Raw genomic sequence first — 20,171 nt, forward strand, 5'->3', positions numbered from 1 at the left:
CATAACAGTCTCCAGATTTCAACTGCAACAGGGTTTTGCAGCTGTATTTAAATGTACTAGATTCTAATAGCTGCTCTAGTGAAATGTCACATACATAAATACCTATCTGCTACTTGGCTAGAGATCATCAGTCATAGAGATCAGTGCAGATTTTGTACTGTACACTTAACACTTTAATTGAAATGTTATTGTCTTTTTCCATCCAAAAACGACACTACTAAAGGCCATGGATTGTTGCAGGTTGTTAAAGACCAATATTTCTGCACTGTGAAACTCAAGTAACCATAACATGCCATGTTTTGAGCTTTGTCCTAATGTATGCTTATTAACAGGTGGAATAATTAGTGATTCGCTGGAACAAAAAAGAAAACTATTTCTGCTTATGGGTAATTACTTACGGGACCTGTCAATGCAGTGAAAATTCAGAATCTCTCTTCACTAGCAGAATTTGTCTTTCTCTGTTCTACGATTTTATGGTCTACTGTATTTGCAATTTTGATAATCCTAACTAAAGCAGCTAACCCGAGAAAAGAGTATACTTTTTATCAAAAAACATTGTGGCAGGGTATAAAATATTAATAGTTACCATTTGTCCTTGGTTTGACCATGGTTTGTTTCTTTTGACTGCTATTAATGATTGATAATTGTTCAGATTTATACAGTGTTATGTGACTACTATGGAAACCACAGTCACATATCACATAATGTAGTGAGCAGAGAGGCTTTGGAATGCCCCTTTGAGCTCTGTTTTCACTCTGACATCCTCCGCCTCCTTCTGCCCTTTCGAGTTTGTGTACGGAACACTGACTGTGTCTGTGTCTAGCATCCAACAATGTGTTTTGCCTCTCTTCTGTGCAGCATGACATCATCCCCCTTCTCTCCCTTCTGTCATCATTTGCTGAGAATTGTAACCCTGTCATTGCCATAGAAAGTTAAAAACAGTCATATCAGGGGCAAACAAGCCTGTTAGTAGGAAGTGTGTCCAGTGGATATCGGAAACTGGTTCCTGGTTTGAAAAAGGAGCCACGGCGCTTTCTACTTACAGGCTTGTTTGCCCCTGATATGCCAGCTTTGTAGCACTATTAGCATAAAGTCAGATGCAACTGCAGCAAAAGATGCAAGGAATACTGTGACTGCCTCCAACTCAGAATCAGGCCCTATGAAGCGGGAATATCCAGACCCTGCCACCTCAACAAACCCACCCCCATTAGAGCTGCTTCCAGAAATTTTTCGGGCTGGCTTTACATCCTGAACCGCCCCTGTAGCTGTTTATAACACTCATGTATTATTATTGCTTATTGTTGTTACATTTAATCGAATTCTACTCCTAATCCTGCAAATGTTATGTTTTCTTTGTATAATGGACACTGTTGCTCACTAAATCATTATAGGTAATACAACAAAAAAGAGACATCAAAACAAACACTTAGCCAAACTTAATAATAATTATTATAAATTTCAGGGTGCAACCCCCCTTTCTCAAGCAGCATAGTATCAGGTACTATCAGACAGTATAGATACTATGCTGGTGTTGGCTTGAGGAAGGGGGTTGCACTGTGAAACGTTGCTCTAATACACCAAGCCTGTATTCTTAATTAAATGTCTCTAAGTGCCTTTCTAGTTTGGAACCATGTATATGCTGCACTGAAAAGAGCACCGAGGCATTTTGTTTTGTTTACTTCAGGAGTGCCGGCAGTAACTACAAAGTATATATATATATATATATATATATATATATATTGTGACACAGTTAGGTTAGGGGGTCCCTCTCCTGGGTAGAGGGCTCCTTCCTTACACACACACACACAGCAGGGAAGCAGCACACCAGTCTGGATGCAAGTACAAGCTTGTCGGCGCCAGTCTTTATTGTACAATGACAGAAATATAAAGAAAACATAAATATAAATCCTAGCCCTGTCGGGGCACTAACTTCACAGGTAGTTCCCTCACTACCAGAACCTGGCAGGGCCTAATGCCCTCGCCAGCAACAAAGCACAGCACAGTACTCACAAATAGGGTTTTCAAGTATCTCTGAGCAAACTCCCTGCCTGCTCTCCCAGGTGAGACACTCAGCCCTAAACACACTAGGCTTATATTGGCCACTCTCAGGTGGAAAACTAACAAGCCTGTTACCAGGCTGCGAGAACCAAAACCTGGAGTGGCCGTAGGTGGAGCCCTCCCTCTCCTCTCACCCACAACCCCCAGGTCCCAAACCGGCTTTTTATAAAGCCGAAACTCAAGCCTGCTACACTGCAGACTTTCTCCTGGGGGTTTAAAACACAAAAGACAGGAATCTGGGACAAATGTACCTGCCACAGACCACTTTACCAGTGATCCTATCACAATATATATATATATATATATATATATATATATATATATATATAATATATAAACATTGCCTTTATCTTGCTCTACAATAATGCAGCACCTCAAGTAGCTCCCTTGTTAGTAGGAACAATAAATGACAGATTTAACAAAAAAAACACTTAGAGGGCACACCAAGCATATAAAAGTCTTTAGCTGAAGACAAGAGCTTAAACACTACATTGTGGCGATGGGATGAAAAATGTTCCTCTCTTTGAGAATCCTTCTGCGGATTTTTCTCAACAATGGTTCTAAAAAAGACCGTCTCACCAAAGAACACCCAGAAAGTTTGGCCAATAGGCCTCAATTAGAATCAATCCAAAATAATACATTTTTATTAATTTTTATTAAAATTCACTTGTCGTTTGACATAAATGTAAAAAATTACTTCATTACTAAAAAATTGCTTACATCGATAATGATCCAGTGCCACAATTTGGGAGCAGTAAGTATCCTGCTTCTACCCACACAGGGGTTAGATCTTTTTATAGCAGGTTCCTCCCTTAGGGCAATCGGATTCCACAGATTAATACCCTACGCATTCGTCCTTGAGGACTTTGTCGGGGGTAAGCAATTCAAAATGAACGCTGTAACCAACTTTGACACATATACACCTACCTCCTGGAGAGTGTTCTTGATTTGGCCAACTGTTGTGAAGGGGTTTTTCTTCACCAGGGAAATAATTCTTCTGTCAACCACCACAGTTGTTTTCCGTGGTTTTCCGGGTCTTTTGGTGTTGCTGAGCTCTCCGATGCATTCTTTCTTTTTAAGAATGCTCCAAACAGTTGATTTGCCCACACCTAGGACCTCATTCAGAGTCGGTCGAAGCGACCGCACGGTCGTACGGAAAAAGGGGCCGGATATTCAAATGATTCCCTCGCAAGTTGCGTCCCTAAGTTCGGATCGGTAGTTGGCCGACCAAGGGGAGGAAGCGGTAGGAAGACAAAAAAATACGCCCCCTTCTCGTACGCATTGCACGTCATCTCCGGGCATATAAGGATTAATCGAGACCATCGGGAACCATCGGCACTGGTCGTAGAGCTTAAGGTTGACCATACCCTCTCTTAAGCTCTACGATCATGTCAGTGTAAAAACCTCCCATGTCACATGTGCCATGACGCTACTTTGTTAATTATGCACTCCCATAATCTGTATGCACTCCCATAAAACGCCGTTCGCATAATGAGGCACGCCTGAGTTCAGATCTCCACTCCCCCGTTTTCAAGCACAGCTGCGGCTTCCGGGTCCCATCCGGTGGCTCCCACCAATGACGTCGCTGGTGCACTCTCGTTGCCGCAGTAACTATAAAATAATCCATATATTATTGTCAAATCCTACGCAAATTTCTACTTAATCCTGCCATCCCCATTCCATTCCTAAAATCACCTGACTATACAACACTCAGTTACCAGTAAATACTGCTCATAATCCACAATTGCAATGGTCTTAAACAGGCTAATATAGTATAATATGAGTGAGATCCCAGGACACGTACATATTCTTTATGTATAACAGCTATATACTAAGCACTTATAAGTTAGTTACAGAACACATAAGTATTATTGATGTATGACAACTATATATTAAACAATTATACGATAATTACAGGAAAAAGAGCCCTTTCCAGTTCCCGAACAAACATTCGTAGGGAAAAGGAGTGGTAAATTCAAGACCTCTTAATGAGATACTAACTCACATCAAAGAGAGCGCAATCCTAAAATTGGGGTATCAAGTGTATGTTGTATTACTCAAGATCTGTTTTGCTGTAATGCCAGCTCCAATAACGGTGTAATAGGGCCAAAAATATTTTTTGCTAATTAATGTTTTGCCACACAATACTGCATGGTTGATGTTGCCATTATGTATGTACACAAGGTACATGATTATCCCACCCGGGCCCCGGGAAGACACCAGTGGAGACGGAGGGTGATAAGTCAAACCACTCATTACAAAAAAAGACATTGGCAACCCATAAACATCAAGCATATATTTGATCATGTTCAGTTGCCTATAATAAATGAAGAGTTATTTGTATACACCCTATATCTTATATTTAGACCACCTATTGGAGCCCAACTAACACTAAAAGAAGGGAAAAGAGCACATATATATCTATAAAAATCAGTGTAATCCAAGACTATCGGTAAGGCCCTTCAGATACAAGGTACCCAGTCTATGTATCCATCGAGACTCACACTGAAGTAACCTTTGGGACCTATTACCTCCTTTGTCAGATGATGGAATATGGTCAATAATAATATATCGTAATGTGGAAAGATTATGACCAGCCTGTGCAAAATGTCTTGCCACAGGCTGGTCACTAGATCCGGAATTAATGGCCCCTCTGATGGCTGACCAATGTAAGGCCATAACGGCCCTTAAATTCCTATCTGTCTTGCCAATATACTGTAGCTGAATCCATAACGGCAAGTAATCAAATATATTATAAACTGTGTCAGACAGCTTAATCTGTACCTGATGAAATAACGTTTGCCACTATGTGTATGGGAAAAACTGTCACCAGTGGACAAGTATCTACAGGTTAAACAATGAAGACACTTAAAGCACCCATTTTTCCGTCTTAAAAAGTGAGTCTCACTTTTATATGAAGTTTACTAATATCAGTCTTGACTACCCAGTCACGTATATTATTTCCCTGTGTGTAGCAGGGCATAATGTTGGTCTCACTAAGATTCAACTCAGAATCATTCTGTACAATGGGCCAATGTTTCTTAGTCACAGAGTTGATTACAGAGCTGGATGTATTGTAGTGGTTAACCCAAGGCATCTGCTTAATGCTAGAGTGTTTACGGTCATAACTGAGTAATTGTTCATGAGGAACTTCCATGGCACGCTCCCTAGTCTTCAATAGGGCCTTTCTATTATACCCTCTATCAATAAATTTAATAATCATGTAATTCATTTTTTCACTCGTTGCCTCGTTGTTGGTACAAATACATCTCACACGTATAAATTGCGAGTATGGCAGCCCATATATATATATATATATATATATTAGGGGTGTGCACCGGACACTTTTCGTGTTTTGTGTTTTGGTTTTGGATCTGGATCTTTCTTCGTGTTTTGGATCTGGATTGGTTTTGCCAAAACCACCCTTCCGTGTTTTGGGTTCTGGGTTTTGTGTTTTGGATCTGGATTTTTTCTTAAAAAATAAAAAAAACCCGCTAAAATCACATAAATGGGCCTTTTTTTGTTCCTACGCTATTAATAACCCCAATAACATTAATTTCCACTCATTTCCACTCTATTCTGAACACCTCACACCTCACAATATTGTTTTTAGGCCAAAAGGTTGTACCGAGGAAGCTGGATGACTATGCTAAGCGACACAAGGGGGCGGCACAAACACGTGGCCCATCTAGGAGTGGCACTGCAGTGGCAGACAGGAAGCCAATCAGCGTTATGGTGCCCATTTGCATGTAGCACGAACCCGGGAGATCCGTGCTACATGCATCTGTGTGATTGGCACAGAGCAATGACAGGTCCGTGAGACCCGTCTGTGCTGCTGTGGTAAAAAAAAAAAAAAAAACCTGTGTAAAAAAAGAAAAAAATGGCGTGCACCCCCCCAAAAAAGAGCAACCAGCCCCGGGCATTAGTAACCCAGTGCTGGGTGTGCTTAAATACAGGGGACAAACGACGTAGGGGTCCCCTGTACTTAAGCACAACCAGCACCGGGCTAGTCAGAACCAGCGCTGGTTGCCAAAATACGGGGGACAAACGACGTAGGGGTCCCCTGTATTCTGCGCAACCAGCTCTGGGCTCTGATCCGGTCCTGGTTCTGGAAATATAGGGGACAAAAAATGAGTAGGGTTCCCCTGTATGTTCCAGAACCAGCACTGGACTTTTTCTAGCGGGGGGCTGATGCCACAGCCAGGGGAGCCCTTTCACCGGGCCCCCCAGCCGCAGCATCAACCCTGACCGCTAGTCAGCCCAGGCCGGGGATCCCTGGAGAGCTGGGGACCCCCCCAATAAAGGGGTCACCCTCTCCAGGGCACCCCAGGCCCAGGCTGATAGCCCGGGGCTATCCCCGCCACCCCTGGTGGCGGTGGGTGGCGGGTTGATTGTGTGGTGTGGTGTAAATAAAGAATATCAAACATTGTCTTTACAAGTAGAACTGCAAGTCCCAGCTAGCCTGCCCCGCATGCTGGTACTTGGAGAACCACAAGTACCAGCATGCAGGGCATTAAGGGCCCACTAGTACCTGTAGTTCACCTGTAAAAAAATGTTTAAAAAAACACAGGACACACACACCGTGACAGTATAAGTTTATTAAACATACATACACACACACACATGTACACATACTCACCTATGTAACCTGTAGCATCGGTCCACTTGTCCGGTAAAGTATCCCTAGGGGACCTGTGAAAAAAAACATACTCACCATCTCCTATGCGAGGTTCTGTCCTCTTCGTTCCAAAGTAGGCATCCCCGGACTTGGCAAAAAAAAAAAACGAAAACGCGATCCACGAACTTAGTACCGTTCTATAGAACGGTACTTCCAGAATGAGAGCTTAGCGGCGGGGTATCACCATGGAAACCCCGCTGCTAAGCGTTCATTGGCTGAGAGAGGTCATCTCCCGTCTCTCAGCCAATGAACGGCTCCCTCCATTGTAGTCAATGGTGGGAACCGCAGGGTAAACTTTAATAACCTTGCGGCTCCCAGCATTGACTACAATGGAGGGAGCCGTTCATTGGCTGAGAGAGACGGGAGATGGCCTCTCTCAGCCAATGAACGCTTAGCAGCGGGGTTTCCATGGTGATACCCCGCCGCTAAGCTCTCATTCGGGAAGTACCGTTCTATAGAACGGTACTAAGTTCGTGGATCGCGTTTTCGTTTTTTTTTTTTTGCCAAGTCCGGGGATGCCTACTTTGGAACGAAGAGGACAGAACCTCGCATAGGAGATGGTGAGTATGTTTTTTTTCACAGGTCCCCTATGGATACTTTACCGGACAAGTGGACCGATGCTACAGGGTTACATAGGTGAGTATGTGTACATGTGTGTGTGTGTGTGTGTGTATGTATGTTTAATAAACTTATACTGTCACGGTGTGTGTGTCCTGTGTTTTTTTTAAACATTTTTTTACAGGTGAACTACAGGTACTAGTGGGCCCTTAATGCCCTGCATGCTGGTACTTGTGGTTCTCCAAGTACCAGCATGCGGGGCAGGCTTGCTGGGACTTGCAGTTCTACTTGTAAAGACAATGTTTGATATTCTTTATTTACACCACACCACACAATCAACCCGCCACCCACCGCCACCAGGGGTGGCGGGGATAGCCCCGGGCTATCAGCCTGGGCCTGGGGTGCCCTGGAGAGGGTGACCCCTTTATTGGGGGGGTCCCCAGCTCTCCAGGGATCCCCGGCCTGGGCTGACTAGCGGTCAGGGCTGATGCTGCGGCTGGGGGGCCCGGTGAAAGGGCTCCCCTGGCTGTGGCATCAGCCCCCCGCTAGAAAAAGTCCAGTGCTGGTTCTGGAACATACAGGGGAACCCTACTCATTTTTTTCCCCTGTATTTCCAGAACCAGGACCGGATCAGAGCCCAGAGCTGGTTGCGCAGAATACGGGGGACCCCTACGTCGTTTGTCCCCCGTATTTTGGCAACCAGCTCTGGTTCTGACTAGCCCGGTGCTGGTTGTGTTTAAGTACAGGGGACCCCTATGTCGTTTGTCCCCTGTATTTAAGCACACCCAGCACTGGGTCACTAATGCCCGGGGCTGGTTGCTCTTTTTTTGGGGGGGAGGACGCCATTTTTTTCTCTTTTTACACAGGTTTTTTTTTTTTTATTTACCACAGCAGCACAGACGGGTCTCACGGACCCGTTAGTGCTCTGTGTCAATGACACAGATGCAAGTAGCACGGATCTCCTGGTCCGTGCGTGCATCTGTGTCATTGAAATACACAGCAGCACAGACGGGTCTCACTGACCCATCTGTGCTCTGTGTCACTGTCAATCACACAGATGCATGTAGCACGGATCTCACGAGTCCGTGCTACATGCAAATGAGCACCATAATGCTGATTGGCTGAGAGCCGTGACAGACGGCTCTGTCAGCCAATCAGCACTTTGCCCATTAAAGGCAAAGGCATTTTTTTTTAAATGGCCGCTCGAGGCAAAACCTCGAGATCCGACAGCAGATCTCGAGGTTTTGCCTCGGGAGAGGGATCCGGGGCAGACAGGGAGATCCGAGCTTGGGCTCGGATCGCCCCGGATCCCCGAAGTTCGGGTGGGTTCGGTTCTCAGGGAACCGAACCCGCTCATCCCTAATATATATATATATATACAGTAGCTGAAGTAGCCGGCGTTACCTGTGGTTAAATCCTTACTCGTTAAATTCAATTTAAATCTTTAATCTAAAGAATTAATAAGAATTATTATGTCATGTTGTCCAAATCCATCCAGTGAAAGGCCCAGAGCAGGCTCCCCGAGTCAAAGTTCTGCCCAGTGTACACCAACAGGAGGTCTGACCGGGACCTCAACCCCCTAGTATGTCTTTTGGGATCCAATAGTCCACTCTGTGAAGTTTTCATCCAAATTATGTGATGTTGTCCATATCCATCCAGTGGAAGGCCCAGAACAGGCTCTCTTGATCAAAGTTCTGCCTGGCGCACTCACTGTGAGGTCCAACCTGGACCCCAACCACTCCATTTGGCATCCCGACCAATTGCCACTCCTCTGTGAAGTTTTCATCCAAATTCATCCAGTGAAAGGTCCAGAACAGGCTCCCCAGGTAAAAGTTCTGCCCAGCGTACACCAACGGGAGGTCCGACCGGGACCTTAACTTCCTAGTATGTCACCTGGGATCCAATGTTACCACTCTGTCAGACTTGTGCTAGAATTTGTTTGTGGATCCAGACTTGGGCTATGAATTGGACTGGAGTCAGAGTGAGAGATGTGATCTGCGTATGTGCAGGAATCTCTAGGAATAGCTCTGTACCGGAATACTGGAATGGGACTGGATGCTGGATAGCAGGAATGGAACCAGGTTGGCTTGAACACCGGAATGGGACTGGATTGGTTTGAATACCATAATGGGTCCAGATTGGCTTGAACACTGGAATGGATTGAATCAAGTCTTGGACTGGAACCGATGGTGCTGGTTATCGGAATGGAACTGATGGTATCAGGTCTCGGACTGGAGCCAATGGTATCAGGTCTCGAACTGGAAGCAATTGTATCAGGTGTTGGACTGGAACTGATGGTATCAGGTTTTGGACTGGAACCAATGGTATCAGGGCTCAGACTTTGACCCAGGCTCTCTAGGTCAAAGTTCTGCCTGATGCACTCCGCTGTGAGGTCCGACCGGGACCCCAACCACTCCATTAGGCATCCCAGACCAATTGCCACTCCTCTGTGAAGTTTTCATTCAAATCCATCCAGTGAAAGGCCCAGGACAGGCTCCCCAGGTCAAAGTTCTGCCCAGTGTCACTGGGTCAAAGTTCTGTCCAGCGTACACCAATGAGAGGTCTGACCGGGAACTTAACCCCTCTAACACCGGGCCAAGATCCAACTGGACCACCTCGCATTGGTTTCATCCCAATCGGTGCAGGTGTGCCCGACTGCATAACTGATCAGACAAACAAACAAACAATTAAATTTTATATATAAGATATACAGTATGTTGTTTTTTTCCTGTGCACAATACATTTTCAACCATCAACAGATTAAAGTAATTAGCATTTAGTTATACAGGTACAAAGTATTGGCAGTAACACTGTGTTGCAGTTTCAATGAAAGCAGTTATGTGTGAGAGAAATTCAAGTGGTTTATTGAACCTTTCTCAGACCTTCAGAAGCTGTTATTGGGCTCATTATGGGAAGCATAATCCTTTGTGCTTCCTAATTGGTAAATTAAGAAAGCACAAAAGAAAAAAGTTGCATCATCGCATGGAAGCTTCTCAAATGCGTTTAGTAGAATTAAAACAAAGTCTTAATTTACAGCATTTTGTGACTAGAATACCAATTATTCTTTCTGAAGCTCAGAACTGATTTCAGTTTTTGACTATAGCCATGTAAAGAACAGCCTACAGTATAAGTTATACAACTGCAAGATGATCGGGGGCGAAACCATAGATTTATCCAAAAATGATTGATTTACTTTAAACAAAGCAGTGTTTCCCAAACTGTGCACCGCACAACCCCAGTGGTGCCGCAGCGCCCTTACAGGGGTGCCGCAGTGCACTTACAGGGGTGCCGCAGCGCACTTACAGCATACATGCCTAGTCTCCCGGAAGTTGCGGGAGGCTCATGAATTTTCAGGTAACCCCCCGAGCCCCCGGAAGAGTAGGCATATCACCCGCATCCCGCCCACTTCCTAGTGAAGTGGGCAAGATGGGGAGATTTTATGGGGAATTTTCAGGTTCGCGAGTAGGGGACGGGGTTAAGATGACAGGGATTCAGAATGTCGGTAAGTATGACTTACTGGGGCGCCACCGCAAGGAGTTCTAGTCCAATCCAAACACAAATGATTTGGGTCGGCAAGATCTTAGGTAATGTTGCGCTCTGCTTTGACCACATCTACAGCACATGGCCATTTACACAGAGCTGCAAGCTGCAGACTCAGTTTGCAGTATCTTTGGCTCCGCCCCCTCAGCTTTCCTACTTTGCACAGGTATATCCTGCAGGGTGCCCCTCACAGCACGGACAGTCAAGCCCAGACAGTGATGTGGGACAGGGAACAGCATGCCAAAGAGTTTCCAAGGAGGAGGACAAAAAGGAGGAGGAAGTGGGGCAGTGAACCAGGGTGACTGAACTCAGGAGCAGCATGATGAACTGGGTGCCCCCTGAGCTCGAGGGAGGCCCAGTCACTAAGTTTTTGGTAAGCTCGGGAGTGTATTTGTAAATCGAGAACTACAAGAAGTTAAGTGCAGCAAGAGTGGTGGGCTGTAGTCTGTTCTTTTTATTATGTTTTTTTTTCCTTTAATCTAGACATGTATATACACACACAAATATATACAGTATATAGGTATGTGTTCGGCATCCCAGTGGTCTGGATGCCGATGCTCCTATTACCGGCGCCGAAATCCAACGCCAGTCAGTAGCCTGGTGCCAGCATCCCGAACGCCGGGATACCGAAGGTAAGTATCGGGGGGTAAGGGTTAAGCATTAGAAGGAGGGTTAGGGTTAGGCACTAAGGGTGGAGGGTTAGGGTTTGGCACTGGGGAGGGGAAGGTTAGGGTTAGGCACTAGGGGGGGAGGGTTAGGGTTAGGCACAAAAGAGGGGGGTTAGGGTAGGGAGAGGGTTAGCATACTGACCTACAAGTGTCGGTATGTTAACCCTTTTGGGATGCTGACATCGGGATTCTAACAGCCGGGATCCGGACCACCGGCATCTTATACCGATTCCATATATATATATATATTTATATATTTGTGTGTGTATATATATATTATATACAGTGCTATTTTTGTAGAATAATAGGTTGAGGAACCCTGGGGGGGTGGAGCTGTGGGCAATGTAGGCGGAGCTACAATGGGGTGGGGCATCAATTGGGGCGTAACCAATTTAAAAAAAATAATTGAAAATTTGGGCTGTGGGGGTGGGTGTTATTATAACATGTCAATCTATCATATATACAAATACAGAAACATAGGAATGAAAACTGCTGTAAATTCACACGTACACCCACAGAAAAATCCATACTAAATATATAGGGACAGCCACATCAAGCCAAAACAATACATATAGAGGAAAAGCAGATTACATATTAATATTGAAAAAGTCAGATCCACATAAATAACTTTGAAAAAGCCAGATTCACCTAAAATACATTGAAAAAGCCACATCCACTTAAAATAGGTATTATAGTGAATGGCAATAGAAGTACCACCATAACACTTGTGCAGTACATATGAAGAAGCCTTTACTGGCGAAAACTGGTAAATTTTCCTTACATCAGCAGTGGCGTCACTTACCTGTAGGACACCCAGTGTGGACTCCTCCTGGGAAGCCAGTAGTGCGTGCCGGAAAAAAGGACGTGGGCTCATGGGAGGGGCATCACATCACGGTGGAAGGGCATGGCATTGTGGTGGAAGGGTTCAGTCACTTTGGTTCAGTGACTGAAGGGTTCAGTCACTTTGGGGGTCCAGGAGCTGCAGACTGCTCCCGGGTACCAGTAAGTTTGCAGTGCCGGCTCCCTTACTGTTTCAGGAGCTGAGTACTGCATGTAATGCTACAGTGCAGCACCCGGCTCCTGTCACTGAGGGGGTGACACCCAGGTGCGGCCTGCACCCCCCTTGTGACACCACTGGACATCAGCAATAGCAACATTAGAAGGGAGAAGATTGTGCTTACCTGCCATGCTCAGGTTTCTCCACATTGCTTCTGATCATCGGCGAGCAGGACTTCATCACCTTCAGCAGAAGAGGAGGATGGTAAGGGATGAGGAAGGGAAAAGTGGAAGATGAAAGGGGGCAGTGAGAAGAGAAAAAGTGGTTTGTGAAGGGCACAGGGGAAAGGTGGGTGTAATATATGGGAGGCAAATGATGTCTGGATATGGGAGGGCTGCAACTGGAGGATAACAGGACAGAAAAGTCTGGACCTTAGGGGCACAGGGCAGGGAGGTCTGGACCTGGGGAGACACAGGGCAGGGAAGACTGAACCTGGGGGGCACAGGGCAGGAAAGACTGGACCTGGGGGGCACAGGGCAGGGAAGGCTGGACCTGGGAGGATACAGGGCAGGAAAAACAGGACCAATGGGGGAAGGGGGGAATGGCAGGGAACACTAGACTGGGAGGGAACATAGCAGGGAATGCAGGAATGGAGGAAGGCGGGCACAGCACAGGGAACACTGCAACTGACACTGGACTGGGGTGGGGATTAGCACCCATCCGGCAGCCATCCAGCCTGCATTGAGATTGGGAAATGGCAGCCATCCAGCCTGCATTGGGATTTGGGAAACGGCAGCCATCCAGCCTGCATTGGGATTTGGGAAACGGCAGCCATCCAGCCTGCATTGGGATTTGGGAAACGGCAGCCATCCAGCCTGCATTGGGATTTGGGAAATGGCAGTCATCCAGCCTGCATTGGGATTTGGGAAAAGGCAGCCATCCAGTCTGCATTGGGATTTGGGAAACGGCAGTCATTCAGCCTGCATTGGGATTTGGGAAACTGCAGTCCTCCAGCCTGCATTGGGATTTTGGAAACGGCAGCAATCCAGCCTGCTTTGGGATTTGGGAAACGGCAGTCATCCAGCCTGCATTGGGATTTGTCAAGTCCCCTTCACTTATTTTGAAAATGCACATTTAATGGGCTTCCTCTTCTCTCCTGCAAACTCAGCTCTCAGCAAAAATCTGTTTTCAAAATGGTCAAATGGCTACAGTTTTACTACGCCTGCCGTTTAGTCACATAAATGTAAAGAAAAGGGATGTCTGAATGATCACTTGTAAATGCAATATCATTTCTCAAGAACCTGGAAGAATTATTGCTTGCTTAATGCTTCAGTGGTGTGGCAATGACAACTTGCGGAATTAGGTTTAAAGATGTGTACACAAATTTGGAGAAAGAAAAACCCACAATCTTCCAATAAGAGACGATAAAATGACATCTGCTGTATAACTGTCAGGGCTGCTGCCCAGCTGACTACACTGCCCCTAGTGGTTATAAGAAAGAATACAGGTTATCCACACCCATTATTCACGTGAAAGAAAAACAGGTCAGGACTCAGGAGAGGGAAAGATATAATCATCTTGCAATTAAGTGTTTGCATATCAGACATTCTCTCTGGAACTGTGAGCAGAGTGTAACACAAACACATACGTTTTTAACAGGTATTTATCACTTAAGGATACTAGTACAAAAAACACCTCACACAAACTCCTATCTGAAGCAAAAATGTGCTTTATAATCTTTCATATCACAGACATAATTCCTGGGTGGTTTCTTGCCCATATGCTTCTATGCCCCCCTAATTCACTGCTCCATCTGCGTTGTGCTCACACATCCATTACCTTTATAATAATGGCACAGATCTTACCGGAAGCCATTAACCATCCAGCAATGGGACTGCCACAGCATTTCAAATAAGCCACCGGCAGCGAGCCAATTACAGCTCACGGACCAGCAGCTAATCAGGAGCGGCTACTGGTCCACGAGCTGTGACTTGCTCAGGGGCCGGCAGCTTATTTAAAATGCCGCTGCTGTCCCTTCAAACTTGATAGCTGTCATTGCTTGGTGGCTGAAAGTGCCACTCAAATCCCAATGCAGACAGGTTTAGGAACGCCATTCCTGATTATGTCACTTTGTTTTAGAGCTTCAAGAATGGCACTCCTGACCGTTCCTGCTGAAAAATAGTCCTGTATATATATATATATATATATATATATATATATATATATAATGATAAACAAATCCTGCACACTCAAAAAATGGCGAATTCAATGGAGGGTGCTAAGTCATAATGAATAAATACAAGTCCTGTACCAAAGCCTTGATACTAGAAAAAAACAGCACTCCAGAAGTTCATGCAAAAAAATGTGTAATTCTCTTAAATGGTGCATACAATCACAAAAATGGACTCCAGTGCAATGGTTACATAATTTTCAGTCACAAATCAAGTAAAGTGCAATGTGCCAAGCATTAGCAGCAATAATGGGATACTTGCAAATATGTTGCATACTGGAGCCAAAATACATGAGAATATGTTGTCAATACAGCCCGACGGCCGTTTCGGTGCTGAGTAGCACCTTCATCATGGTTGCCCCGTAATGAAGGTGCTACTCAGCACCGAAACGGCCGTCGGGCTGTATTGACAACATATTCTCATGTATTTTGGCTCCAGTATGCAACATATTCGCAAGTATCCCATTATTGCTGCTAATGTTTGGCACATTGCACTTTACTTATGTAACCATTGCACTGGAGTCCATTTTTGTGATTCTATGCACCATTTAAGAGAATTACACATTTTTTGCATGAACTTCTGTTTTTTTCTAGTATCAAGGCTTTGGTACAGGACTTGTATATATATATATATATATATATATATATATATATATATATATATATTAGGGGTGAGCGGGTTCGGATTTCTGAAATCCGAACCCCCCCGAGCCCCCCCGATCCGAGGCCGATCCAAGTCAGGCTCGACTTTTCCCGCCTGACTCGGATCTGAAATCGAGGCAAAACTTCATCATCCCGCCTTCCGGGTCTCGCGGGTTTTGGATGCTATATAAGGTACCCGCGTCGGCGCCATTTTCTCACTCGGCTGTGGACAGTGAAGAGGGAGGGTGGGAGTTAGGGCTGGCTGGGCTGTGTAGTGTAGTGTAGTATAGTGCAGAGTAGTGTTGTGCTGTGCTGTGCTGCGCTGTGCTGCTGTTGTCCATAGGGGCTGTGTCCACTACTTCAAAGTCCATATGGGCTGGCTGTGTTGTGCTGTGCTGCTGTTGTTAATAAGGGCTGTGTCCACTACTTCAAAGTCCATAGGGGCTGGCTGGACTGTGTTGTGCAGTCAGTTGTCCATAGGGGCTGTGTCCACTCCAAAGTCCTGTGCAGTGTCCCAGTCCTAAAGGGGTGCTGTAGTGTTGTCCAGGGGGTGCTCTGTCCGTCAGGGGTGCTCCCCCCAAGTGCTAAAAAAAATATTTTTTTTCTGTGTTTGTGAATTGTGTGCGCAGTAGCCGCACGTGCATCAACAAAGTAGTGCCAAGCGTGCGCCTGTGTCATAAGTAAAGGGCTGGCTGGCTTGACCGTTAAAAGGTGCTGTAACCCCCAAAGTACACTCCAGTCCAAACCAAATAAAAAAATACTTTCTGTGTTTGTGAATTGTGTGCGCAGTAGCCGCACGTGCATCAACAAAGTAGTGCCAAGCGTGCGCCTGTGTCATAAGTAAAGGGCCGGCTGGCTTGACCGTTAAAGGGTGCTGTAACCCCCAAAGTACACTCCAAACCAAATAAAAAAATATTTTCTGTGTTTGTGAATTGTGTGCGCAGTAGCCGCACGTGCATAAACAAAGTAGTGCCAAGCGTGCGCCTGTGTCATAAGTAAAGGGCCGGCTGGCTTGACCGTTAAAGGGTGCTGTAACCCCCAAAGCACACTCCAAACATGCATCAACAAGTGAGCAGCGCCAAGCGTGCGCCTGTGTCCCATAAGTAAAGAGCCGGCTGGCTCATTTCTTAAAGGGTGGTGTAACCCACAAAGTGCACTACTCTCCAGCAAAAATAAAAAAAATATTTTCTGTGTTTGTGTGCGCCTTAGCCGCACGTATATATCAAATCGATATAACATAAATGGAGGACCAAACTTTCTCCGATAAAAATAAAATAGAGAAAGATCGAGAACCACTTCCTCCTAGTGCTGAAGCTGCTGCCACTAGTCATGACATAGACGATAACATGCCATCAACGTCGTCTGCCAAGGCCGATGCCCAATGTCATAGTAGAGGGCACATATAATCCCAAATGGCAAAGTTCAGGAAAATAACCTTGAAAAAAACATTTAAATCATCTGAAGAGAAACGTAAACTTGCCAATATGCCATTTATGACACGGAGTGGCAAGGAATGGCTAAGGTCTTTCCCTATGTTCATGACTAGTGGTTCAGCTTCACATGACGATGGAAGCCCTCCTCCCACTAAAAAAATCAAAAGAGTTAAGCTGGCAAAAGCACAGCGAAGAACTGTGCGTTCTAAGAAGATATCACAAATCCCCAAGGAGAGTCCAAGTGTGGTGGTGGTTGCGATGCCTGACCTTCCCAGCACTGGACGGGAAGAGGTGGCTCTTTCCACCATTTGCACGCCCCCTGCAAGTGCTGAAAGGAGCACCCACAGTCCACTTGCTGATATGCAAATTGAAGATGTCACTGTTGAAGTACAACAGAATGAGAATACTGGTGTAGCTGGCGCTGAGGAGGAAGTTGGCGAGGAGGATTCTGATGGTGATGTGGTTTGTTTAAATCAGGCTCCGGGGGAGACAGTTGCTGTCCGTGGGATGAAAAAGCCCATCACGGTCATGCCTGGGCAGAAGACCAAACATTCCACCTCTTTGGTCTGGCAATATTTCTATCCAAATCCGGACAACAACTGTCTTGCCATATGTACCATATGTAAAGGTGAAATAAGAAGGGGTAGGGACATTAACCACCTAGGAACATCTTCCCTTATACGGCACCTGCAGCGCGTTCATAAAAAGTTACTGTCAAGTTCAGAAACTTCGGCTAAGACCGTAAGCAGTCCAGGGACACCTAAATCCCGTTGTCCTGTTGTATCCATGTAGGCCATGTCACTGACTGGCATGACTGACTCTCCTATCCGGGATTCCTCCGGAGGATCCTGCATTGCTACGCCTCCTGCTGCCGCTGCTGCTGCTGCTGGGAGTCGTTCATCATCCCAGAGAGGAAGTAGGAACACCACTACTTTTACTAAACAAGTGACCCTCCAACAGTGCTTAGCGAGGAGGATGAAGTACGACAGCAGTCATCCTGAAGCAAAACGTATAACTGAGGCCTTGACTGCTATGTTGGTGTTAGACGTGCATCCGGTATCCGCCATTAGTGCAGTGGGATTTAGACAATTGATGGAGGTAGTGTGTCCCCGGTTCCAAATCCCGTCTAGATTCCACTTCACTAGGCAGACGATACCGAGACTGTACAGAAACGTCAGAAAAAGTGTCCTCAGTGTCCTGAAAAATGCCATTGTACCCAAAGTCCACTAAACCACGGACATGTGAACAAGTGGAACAGGGCAGACTAAGGACTAAATGACTGTGACAGCCCACTGGGTAGATGTATCACCTTACGCAGCAACAGCAGCAGCGTCACCAGTAGCAGCATCTCAGAAACGCCAGCTCGTTCCAAGGCAGGCTACGCTGTGTATCACCGGTTTCAGTAAGAGGCACACCGCCGACAACCTCTTAGACAAACTGAGGGAAATCATCGCCCAGTGGCTTACCCCACTTAGACTCTCCTGGGGATTTGTGATATCTGACAACGCCACCAATATTGTGCGGGCATTACATCTGGGCAAATTCCAGCACGTCCCATGTTTTGCTCACACAATAAACTTGGTGGTGCAGAATTTTCTGAAAAGCAACAGGGGCGTGCAGGAGACGCTTTGGGTGGCCTGAAAAATTTCTGGCCACTTTCGCCATTCAGCGACTGCGTGCCGAAGACTGGAGCACCAGCAAACACTCTTGAACCTGCCCCGCCATCACCTGAAGCAAGAGGTTGTGACGCAGTGGAAATCAACCCTCTATATGCTTCAGAGGATGGAGGAGCAGCAAAAGGCCATACAAGCCTATACATCCACCTATGACATAGGCAAAGGAGGGGGTATGCACCTGACTCAAGCGCAGTGGAGAATGATTTCCGTGTTGTGCAAGGTTCTCCAGCCCTTCGAACTTGCCACACGTGAAGTCAGTTCAGACACTGCCAGCTTGAGTCAGGTCATTCCCCTCATCAGGCTTTTGCAGAAGCAGCTGGAGAAAGTGAAGGAGGAGCTAAGATGGAGTGATTCCGCTCGGCATGTGGGACTTGTGGATGAAGCCCTTCATTCGCTTTGCCAGGATTCCAGGGTGGTCAATCTGTTGAAATCAGACCACTACATTTTGGCCACCGTGCTCGATCCTAGGTTTAAAGCATATGTGGTGTCTCTCTCCAGCCGACACAAGCCTGCAGAGGTGCAAAGACCTGCTGGTGAACACACTGTCAGCTGAAGCGGAATGTGACACGTCAACAGCCCCTTCTTCATTTTCTCCCGCAACTGGGGCTGCCAGGAAAAACTTAGCGATCCTAAGCAACCCGCTGGCGGTGATGCAGGGCAGGCAGGACCAAGTTTGGACATCTGGTCTGGACTGAAGGACCTGGCAACAATTTCTGACATGTCTACTGTCACTGCATATGATACTGTCACCATTGACAGAATGGTGGAGGATTACATCGTGACAGCATCCAAGTACCTGTACTGGCAGGAAAAAGAGGCAATTTGGAGGCCCCTGTACAAACTGGCTCTATTTTACCTGAGTTGCCCCCCTTCCAGTGTGTACTCCGAAAGAGTGTTTAGTGCAGCCAGGAACCTTGTCAGCAAAAGGCGTAGGAGGTTGCTTCCACAAAATGTGGAGAAGATGATGTTCATCAAAATGAATTATCAACTCTTCCAGGGAGACCAGCCTCCAGAACGTACCTGTGGTGGTGGATTCCAGTGGGGACGAGTTAATACTCTGTGAGGATGAGGATGTACACAACACTGAAGAGGGTGAGGAATCGGTGGATGAGGAGGATGAGGACGACATCTTGCCTACGTAGAGCCAGTTTGTGCAGGGACAGATTAATTGCCAGCTTGTTTTGTGGGGGCCCAAACGAACCAATCATTTCAGCCACAGTCGTATGGCAGACCCTGGCGCTGAAATGATTGCTTTGTTAAAGTGTGTGTGTCCTGTTTATACAACATAAGGGCGGGTGGGAGGGCCCAAGGACAATTCCATCTTGCACCTCTTTTTTTTCTTTGCATTATGTACAGTTTGGGGCCTAGTTTTTCAAACTGCCATCCTGTCTGCCACTGCAGTGTCACTCCTAGATGGGTCACGTGTTTGTGCCGCCCACTCGTGTCGCTTAGCATAGTCATCCAGCTACCTCGGTGCAACCTTTTGGACATAAAAACACTATTGTGAGGTGTGAGGTGTTCAGAATAGACTGGAAATTAGTGGAAATTAATGTTATTGAGGTTAATAATAGCATAGGAGCAGAAAAACCAACACATTCTGTGTTTTTAGCTGTTTTTATGCTTTTTTTAAAAAAAATACAGATCCAAAACACAAAACCCAGAACCCAAAATACGGAAGAGTGGTTTTGGCA

The sequence above is a fragment of the Taudactylus pleione genome, unplaced genomic scaffold, assembly GCF_031769625.1.
Source record: "Taudactylus pleione unplaced genomic scaffold, aTauple2 ptg000398l, whole genome shotgun sequence".
Taxonomy (NCBI): domain Eukaryota; kingdom Metazoa; phylum Chordata; class Amphibia; order Anura; family Myobatrachidae; genus Taudactylus; species Taudactylus pleione.